This window comes from Heptranchias perlo, chromosome 1 (genome assembly GCF_035084215.1).
Source record: "Heptranchias perlo isolate sHepPer1 chromosome 1, sHepPer1.hap1, whole genome shotgun sequence".
Classification (NCBI taxonomy): domain Eukaryota; kingdom Metazoa; phylum Chordata; class Chondrichthyes; order Hexanchiformes; family Hexanchidae; genus Heptranchias; species Heptranchias perlo.
The window spans coordinates 101,724,853-101,734,271 of NC_090325.1; positions in this window are offsets into that span (position 1 = coordinate 101,724,853).

Consider the following 9,419-nt stretch of genomic DNA (forward strand, 5'->3'; position numbering starts at 1 on the left):
CAACAACACAGCTTTCATTTGTATTGCCTCATAATGTCTCATGATAGAGACATTGGCCCCGATTTTAACTTCTCCCACCTGCCAGAAACTGGGTGGGGGGCAATTAAAATGAGGCCAGTCACTTACCCCGTCTAATCCCACTGCCTTCCTGCCATGTCCCAATATTAACCTCCTCTTTTGAGCAGGTAAGTGGGACACCCACAGGAGGGAAGCAGGGTCCTTCTTTAAATATGCAGATTGGGTGCAATGATGCCATCAGGACCTAATTTGCAATTTTAGGTGATGGCCTGAGTGGAGGAGCAGTCAAATTCCCGTTCCCGCCCGCCGGCCAGGTAGTGGATCTGGCTGGAATTGGGCGGGAGTCATAGAAAATTTATTCAACTGAAGCCCGGCCATTAGGATTGTCGGAGCCTCCACGTCCCCGACTCCCCAGGTGCACTGCTGCTTCGGGGCTCACGTGCACCGGACCCACGCCCTCCCCCCCCCCTTTAAAATCAGGGCCATTAGATTTCCTCTCACTTCATTTCTGCCTGGTACTTATCTTCTTCACCCCCTCTGCAATGCCTCCACCACCCCCTCCCCTGGCAGCCTTTGTAAAGGTTGGCTAAAATTCATGTTGAAGCTTTATAAATTTGGACCCGCTGGCAAGATTTTCCACATCCTGCATTAGGCTCACTTCCTGCCTAAGGCTAAAGCTGCACAAGCAGCTATGAATAATAATGGCAATTCGGGCAGTCAGTTCACTGCACTGCTTTTGCTCTGGCAACGTGGCAAAAGAGCCTAAATCACACAATAACAGAAAATCTTTCCTTTCAATCGTGTAATAAATGCAGATCAAGTATGAAATTATCTCCTCTTACCATGATATGCTCCTGTCATGTATTGAGAATACTTTATGATGGAGCATTTATAAAATTACTAGTCATATCTAGTTGCAGAAAATTCACCATTGCATCAACTTTTTTTCTTTTTAACCGGTGAGAGACCAGAAGTGTGCCTTGGCTTAGCGGTGTTACTGGAATTTTGGTCCCAACAAATGGAGGGTGTTTTTAACAGTCTCATACTGTATTTTCAATTCTCCAGCAGTGGCATTTAAGAAGTTACTATTTCATCTATACAAGGAGGCTGGGACACTTGGCTTAGAGCCTGGTCAGTCCTCTTGCAATGGTCTTCAAATTTTCACCAAGTAGCCAAATGATTGCTGAGACCTTGCATTAGTATAATGCACTAACCACAAATATGCAAAATATAACAGATGATAGGAGTTCAAGATGATGGCCTAGAATTTCAATTGCACCAGAAAATGGGCGCGCAGAGGGCATTCTGCGGGTTGCACGTGCCCGCTAACATGGGTGCAGGGTCCATTCAAAATTGGTGCCGGCAGCTTATTATCATGGATCAGGCGTGCAGCCAATGCTACCCGCGCTGCTTATTGGCTGCGTGCCTATTTGGAGGATTGGGAAATCGGATATCTCTCACGCCACTTAAAGGCAGCCAGCACCTCTTAAAGGGGAGGTTCACTGTGGCTTATGAAGCTGATTGGGTCCCCAGGTTCTCCGATGCTGCTTTGAAGGCATTGGTCTGGGTGTATCTGTTGGCGGCATGGCTTTCATTTTAGGCCGTCTCTGCAGCTTGGCCAAGTTCATGACAGGAGCTATAAGCCATGTCCGGAGGGGATATCCTCTATTCCTATTGAGAAAGATGCCAGGCCAGTGGGAGCACACAGGGCAATGTTGGCGCTGTCTATGTACCTTGAACCCCGTGGAAGCCTGCAATGCAGATGAAGCCTAGTGATTTCTCATCCTGCTTCGCTCTGTCAATAGGGAATGTGATATATGTGTTCCTTCTGACATAGAGAGCCTCTGTGACCTCCCAGATACAGTGGTACACAGCAAATTGTGAGATGTTGCTGATGTCACTTGCTGCAGCATGGAGCGATCCTGTGGCATAAAAGATATAGACCACAGTAACCTTGAGAGCCACAGGCAGTGCTGTCCATGTCCTGGTCTGGGGCTCAAGTTGTGGCTGCAGCAGATAACGTAGCTCAGTGACAGCCACCTTGGTGAAGCACAGACGCTTCACACATTGCTCCTCAGTTAAGTTGAGGTATAAGAATTGTTCCCTGAAGACCCTCTGTGAGTAGGGCCTCCTGGGCAGTGCCCTCCTCCTCCCTCTTCTTCCAGCTGCTCCTGCTCTCTCCTGCCTTCTTCACTGGTCCTTCTCCTCCTCCAGCCCTAAAGGCAGACCTACCAGGCCACTCATGACTATAATAAAACTGTTCCCAAATCAAATAAAAGCAGCCTAGCATCAGCACAAAGTTGTTGCCAGAAGTCAGAATTCACTTGTAGAATGCAGAAAATAGCCCCAAAAAATGGACCAGAAGCTCACTAGCAGCCTGAGAACAAACCGGCAACCAACCTGTATAGAAAGCATGGGCCCTTTAAATAGTGCTCCTGCAGGGTCCTTGCTGACTGTTGGCGCCATGATTTGCTGGGCGCGTTTATCATGGGGCAAGTCAGGTGCTGGGGCAGACCAATTTCACAAAAGAGTCCTAGAACCAGCGTAGGACCCTTATTTAAATATTATAATGAGCTTCCTGAATCATTGCGTGCCCTGAACCCCTACAGGGCAGACCAATCCAATGTAGCACTTCTGATGCGAGAGTGGCACACATGCACCGCCTGCCATATTGGACCCATGGGCGCCTGTTTTACGCTTGATAAATGGACACAGCGCTATTGAATTTCTAGGCCAATAACTTTTTTAAAATCTCTCCTCTGATGTCCTCCAGACAGAAGCCATCATGAGCACCACAGCACAGCAAAGACTTCTGCTACATGACAATTATGGTAGTGTATATTTAAAATGCCCGTAGATTTTGGAGAAGTAATAGTAAGGTTTAGCCATTTTAGCCAAAAATCCTGTCTCTTGAGTATTTTTTCAAAATACATTAACTGATTGATGCTATTCCCTAATGAACATCAACTTCAAAAATAGTAAAAATAGTAAAAATATGGAACTTTTTCAGCATAGACAAGATTAAACCAGTCACAGAGAGTGGTACGAGCGTCCAATTTACTGCTATGTGGAGTGGTTGAAGCAGATAGCATTGACACTTTTAAGGGAAAGCTTGACGCACACATGAGGGAGAAGGGACTAGAGGGATATAGTTGCAGAGTGATAAGAGGTACTTAAAGTGGGAGGAGGCTCTTATGGAGTATAAGCACTGGCATTGCCCAATTGGGTAGAATGGCCTGTTTCTGTGGTCTAGATTCTATGTAAATCTTTTTTTTTAATCATGTGTATAGGGAGAAAGGGAGAGAGAAAAGAATGTTTTTTTTTGTAAACTAACATTAGGTGATAACGGAAAAAGACTCCAGTATGACCTGGTTCAGTGTAGTCATCACAAATAAAATCATACTGTAGTTACTCATAAAATGCTTGCTTCTGGTAAGGAATAGGACACACTGCATTCCACTTCAGTCAACAGTGACTTGTTCACTGGTGTATAATAAGCCATTCATTATTCATTATTCTCTCCAGGTGAATGAAGACTGAAAGTAAATGAAATATTCATAGAAATGGAAAAAGATTGATTTTCTATTGCATGTAAAATGATTGAAGACTTATATATCTTTCATTATTTTTCTTCGGTTTTCCTTTAAGATAAAATTATGCCTATAAAGTTATATCTATGGTGTTAGCGTGGATTTTGGACTGTTGAATTAAAGGCAACAATGAAGTGACTGATGGGTACATGACAGTGGTATTTACCCTATAACCACACTGAAATGCGCTTTGTGTAGATTAGACTAACCTTAATTAAAGGCTTAACTATAACGCTTGACTACTAATAAAATGGACACTATTAAACAAAATGGATTCTATTAACAAAGGGACACTATTAAATAAAATGGATTCTGTGACTGTGGGAAAGACAGTTGAAAGTGTTGAGCTTGTACATTCCAGAACTGGCTTGCAGTCTGAGAATACAATGGACATTTCATAACGAACTGATAAAAACTATAGCACCAGACTGCATAAAACAAAGGCATGCTGTCTTAAGGTGATAATAGTTGTTCGGACTTAATTGGTTAATGCGTAAGCAGTCTGTTGTTGCTATGCAGACTTAATTGGTTAATGTGTGTAATCAAGATTTATGATGTAAAAGCTACTGAAATCTGTATTTCAAAGGTATAAAAAAGCATGACAACCATTTTAAAGTTGAGAAGGTAGCTGCGTTCACTACGGAGTGTCCAGTCCTTCTCCCAAAGCTTTGTCCAATAAACTGCATGTTGAATCTTTAAGTCTGACTCCGAGTGGTGATTTTTTCCCACAACATATGGCATATTTGAACCTGTGCCAATTAAAAGAGCTTCGGAATATTGCAATCTGATTCTGAGAAACCCAAGGCATTTGACATGTGCACGGCACTGTTCAATGAAATGCACTGAACCACATTTAGCAAGGTAAACATTGAAAGTCAAACAACATCAAAGCAAGGGGGAAAAAACAATGATATAAGTGTGCTTGCAAAAACAGTATCACTAAAAGCTACAGAGTTAGATTAATACTGGACTAAAGAGATCACAGTAATTGCAGACAGAAGCTATAGTCAGTGATGCAGAGGGTTTGAGCCTGGAATAGAGAAGAGCAGGTGAACAAAAAACAACCATCTGATCAGAGTGCTTTCATTAGCTTGAGGTCTTTATTCCAGCATTAAAACTGCTGAATCATTCATTGTATCCATTAGTACATGGTTCTGGGGATGAGCATTTCTAAGTGTTATTTTAGGTAAACATTTTTGTTATGCTTTTTCTCCCTGTTGACAGTAAAAGGCACTTTCACTATATTGGGATATTTTCAAGGGTCAGTGCCTAGAATACCTCCCTTAAAAAACTTCATTCAATGAACCCAAGGTAGGTGTTTGTGGAAAATTTCTATTGTAGCAAATAAGTCTGCTGTTTTACAATATTATTTTTACATTTTTATTTCAAGTTTTCATTAAACTTTATTAAAAAGTTTAAAGAAATAATCATCAATCGGTGATGAAATAATATATTTCTGTTATTAACTATAACATTGTGCTTTCCTTTGAATAAAAACTTGATGTGTTGGAATGTTTTGAATGTATCTTAAATGCTTCAGGAGAAACACCAATGCTCCCTGCTACACCTCGGTCCCCTTCTTACAATACCAGTTTGTGACTTTGTAACAATTTTCTCCCTCTTCAGGACTGTTGCACTGCCTCCTGGTGCCCTAACACATCTGTCGTGTCCTGATAATGCAAGAGGGCCAATCTCGCGCAGTCCTTTTGCACATCATTGTCGGTGCAGCAGTCGTTGCCCCCGAATTTGGGCACAAACTAATTTCTACTCTGGGCTGTGATGTTCATTGTCAGAACATTTGGTTTTGGATTTGCTTTGAATACTAGAGACAGAACAGATCCCACTTTTGTCTGGGACGATGAAAATGAATGTTGACATTATTGTGTTAAAGTGCTTTTAGATGTTTTTCAATATCCTAATGTATTGTTGTTTGGCTCTATGTATGCCTATGGTAGAAGTTGGAAGCGCAAATAAAATAAACCTAACAATGTTTCAAATTTCCTTTTCCCTGTTGTAAATCAAATGACAGTGTATAAAAATCATGATACATTTCTTATCTGTATATTAGATGAATAGTGTGTGTGTTTGAAGTGGTAATAAAATATAATCTTTAATGTTTAGAGTAACTTACTTAAGTGATTTGAAAGCCAAAGACCTTCCAACAATGTACTTGTATCATGAAATAGACATAACTTGTTATGTCAGATCTGCAAATATTTTTGTTTTAGCAAATCTGTTTGCCTTCACAAGCTGGTGCGATCCCTTTTCCAGTCAATTGTAAAATAGTCATGGACATAGTGATTAATTTATCATCACTGCTGCACTTTGATAACTACATATTGCAAGAAATTTTAATTATCAAAGCTAAATTGCTTCCTACCAAAATGAATAATTTCTGTCCTTGAATTTTTCATGCTATTGACTAGTACATTTGTCCTGGTAATAACAGAAGGAAACCTTTGATGACTGTTGGTGACATACTTACACTGAAACTAGCTAATAAAAATTACATTTCAATTCTGTTAGTAAAGGATAAAAAATATTTTGCAGTTTCATACATGCATCCAATTATACTTCAAAACACTGCACACAAAATTACAAATATGGACTAAAAGCAGCAATGGAAACATAATGAATGTATTTGTATATCTGATTTTTTTTTAAATACTCTCACTGGAAATTTCCTCACAAGTTCTTCTATCGGTCGCTGTAACTTTAGTGGAATATTTACGCTTAAATGGAGTTTCCCCCAATATTCTGCCGCTTGATCGGGAGAACCCGTGAGGAAATCCTAGATGACTATCTTTAATTTTTATCTTGCCTAAACTGCTGGTGGAATATTGGAATGGCACCATGCTGCTCCGAAGGGGAGAGGAGACCCTGAAAAAAATTGTCATCTTTGGTTTTTCTGCTCCCAATAGAGCAAACAAACTCCTTGGGAAAGGTGATCGATCCCCCAGTAAAGATTTTGGACCTTTTTACAGGCTTCAGTTTGCATGAGTCCTGCTGAGGCCTACAGAAGGCATAAAGGGCAAAGTTCCTGAGCTCTCCCAAACACACATTCACACCCTCAGAGGAAAAAAGACCTTAAGTTCAGATGAGGAAAGCCACAGTCTTTCTATCTATCATTGTATCTCTCTCTATGTATATCCTTCTCTCTCTGTTTCAATTTGCCATGCTTTCTGTGGGGGAAAAAATAGGTTTTTTTTAAGTTTAGCATTAGTTGAAAACTTAATCAAATTCACCATACAGTTTGTGTTCAGATCACTTAAATACATAAAGTGAATTATTTGTATACTTACACAGAATGTATCTTTTCCAGTGGGAAAAATAAATACTAGGATGTTTGTCATTTGAAAAACCTACACAGGTGTGTATAGTTTGCCATATTTGAGGTTTCTGCCTATTTCTGTTTTGCTGTTCCACTTTCCAAAAACAGACATCATTTCTATTTTTTTTTAAAAAGACTCAATATAAATTTTATCTGAATAAACATTTTCAAAATTATCTTCTGACTCTTTAATTTTGAAAAACATTGTAGCACTGATGCTACCAAAGTGCTACTGATATTTCCTAGAAGGAAAAAGAGAACATGTGGCACTATGGCACCTTTCATGACCTCAGAATGCCCAAAACATCTCATGCCACAATCCACAGTGCAGCACTCCCTCAGTACTGCAATGAGACGTCAGCCTAGATTATGTGCTCAAACCTGTGGAATTGGGCATGAACCCATAACCTTCTGACTTAGGTGTGACAGAGCTACAACTGAGCCAAATTTAATCATGTTATTGTGAAATATGTAGTTTTTTTCAATTTTTTTATTTTGTCAACTTTACTTTGCAGATTAGAAATTTCAGTTAGAGGAAAAAAATTGGACAAATCTTTTTAGAAGGCAGCTTGAGTGATTCAGTTGGTTCATTTTTTAAATTTTTAGTTATTATTGGCATGTTCTCCTGAATAGTTATTAGAATTAATTTCTCATTAGCAGTTTTCTAATGGCTTTGTGGCTTTTGATCCTGTCTTCTCATTCACCCTTGAGAATGTGCATCACTTTTTAAAAGGCACAGTTTAGCCAGGTCCTGTTTTTAAAGGTGGAAGTACTTGGTAAAAGGGACACTGCTCACTGAAATTGCTTCTGGAAACTTTTGATTATCCTTGGAATTAACTGCAGGTATTGGATTTTTTTTCACTGTTACAATCATGAAGCCTTTTCCTAAATTCTGCATTACCCTTGGGAAACATTGTATTTCAAGAAATTTAAAGGTCTGATATCTGAAGGCTTCCCAGTGGAAATTTCACTTTACATGATCTATATGATGGAGGCACAGAAGCAACAGAAGGCTGTAAAGGAAGCCAGAATAATCAGGCAGCATCAGAGAACACCCAGGTGCACTTTCTGAGACCAGTTCCCAGGAGCTCTGTCTCAGGAGGCTGCACTTTAGTCATGAAGTTTTGGAGGACTCTGTCCATTGTTGCAGCCAGATCTGCAAACTTTGAAATCTGGTTGACATTACCCTTTCCAAATGGGCCCCCAAGACCTGAAGTCCTTTATTCAATGTCTCCATGTTGAGTTCACTAGATCTCTCATGAAGTAGAGAAATGTTTGCAGATACTCCTGCAGCTGCCACTTTCTTCAGGCTGCCCTGCAACGAGTTGAAACCCTCTTGAATGTTGGCACACAGTGGTGCAGTGTAGTCCACTGCTATCCCAGCCAGCTGCTGTACATATAAAGTATCTTTCCTCATTTAATTTGTTTCTTTTAATAAAAAAAATGAATTTTGAAAACTTTAATTACGACCTGTGTTTTGTAATTAGAATGTTTACATTTTTTTATAACTGTGAGAAAGAAAAAGATAGACACGGCACACATCCAGAAACCAATTATAGAACACCAAATTCAATGTTTACAGAGATGCTTTAGAAAGTCACAAACCAGTGCTGCTAGACTTGGAATCCCCCAACTAGTGCTGCCAGGCTGATCCTCTGCTCCTCCTCTCAGTGCTAACAAACAGCAGGATTCCACCAGTGAGCCAAACCTCACATTCAACCCCCAGTTGTGCCAAATTTCATAGAAACATAGAAAATAGGAGCAGGAGTAGACCATTCGGCCCTTCGAGCCTGCTCCGCCATTCAGTATGATCATGGCTGATCCTCTATCTCAATACCATATTCCCGCTCTCTCCCCATACTCCTTGATGCCTTTTGTGTCTAGAAATCTATCTAGCTCCTTCTTAAATATATTCAGTGACTTGGCCTCCACAGCCTTCTGTGGTAGAGAATTCCACAGGTTCACCACCCTCTGAGTGAAGAAATGTCTCCTCATCTCAGTCCTAAATATCCTACCCCATATCCTGAGACTGTGACCCCTCGTTCTGGACCCCCCAACCAGGGGAAACATCCTCCCTACATCCAGTCTGTCTAGCCCTGTCAGAATTTTATACATTTCAATGAAATCCCCTCTCATTCTTCTAAACTCGAGTGAATACAGGCCGAGTCGACCCAATCTCTTCGCATACGACAGTCCTGCCATCCCAGGAATCAGTCTGGTGAACCTTCGCTGCACTCCCTCTATGGCAAGTATATCCTTTCTTAGGTAAGGAGACCTAAACTGCACACAATACTCCAGGTGTGGTCTCATCAAGGCCCTGTATAACTGCAGTAAGACATCCTTGCTTCTGTACTCAAAACCTCTTGCAATGAAGGCCAACATACTATTTGCCTTCCTAACTGCTTGCTGCACTGCATGTTTGCTTTCAGTGACTGGTGTACAAGGGCACTCAGGTTCCTTTGTACATCAACATTTCCCAA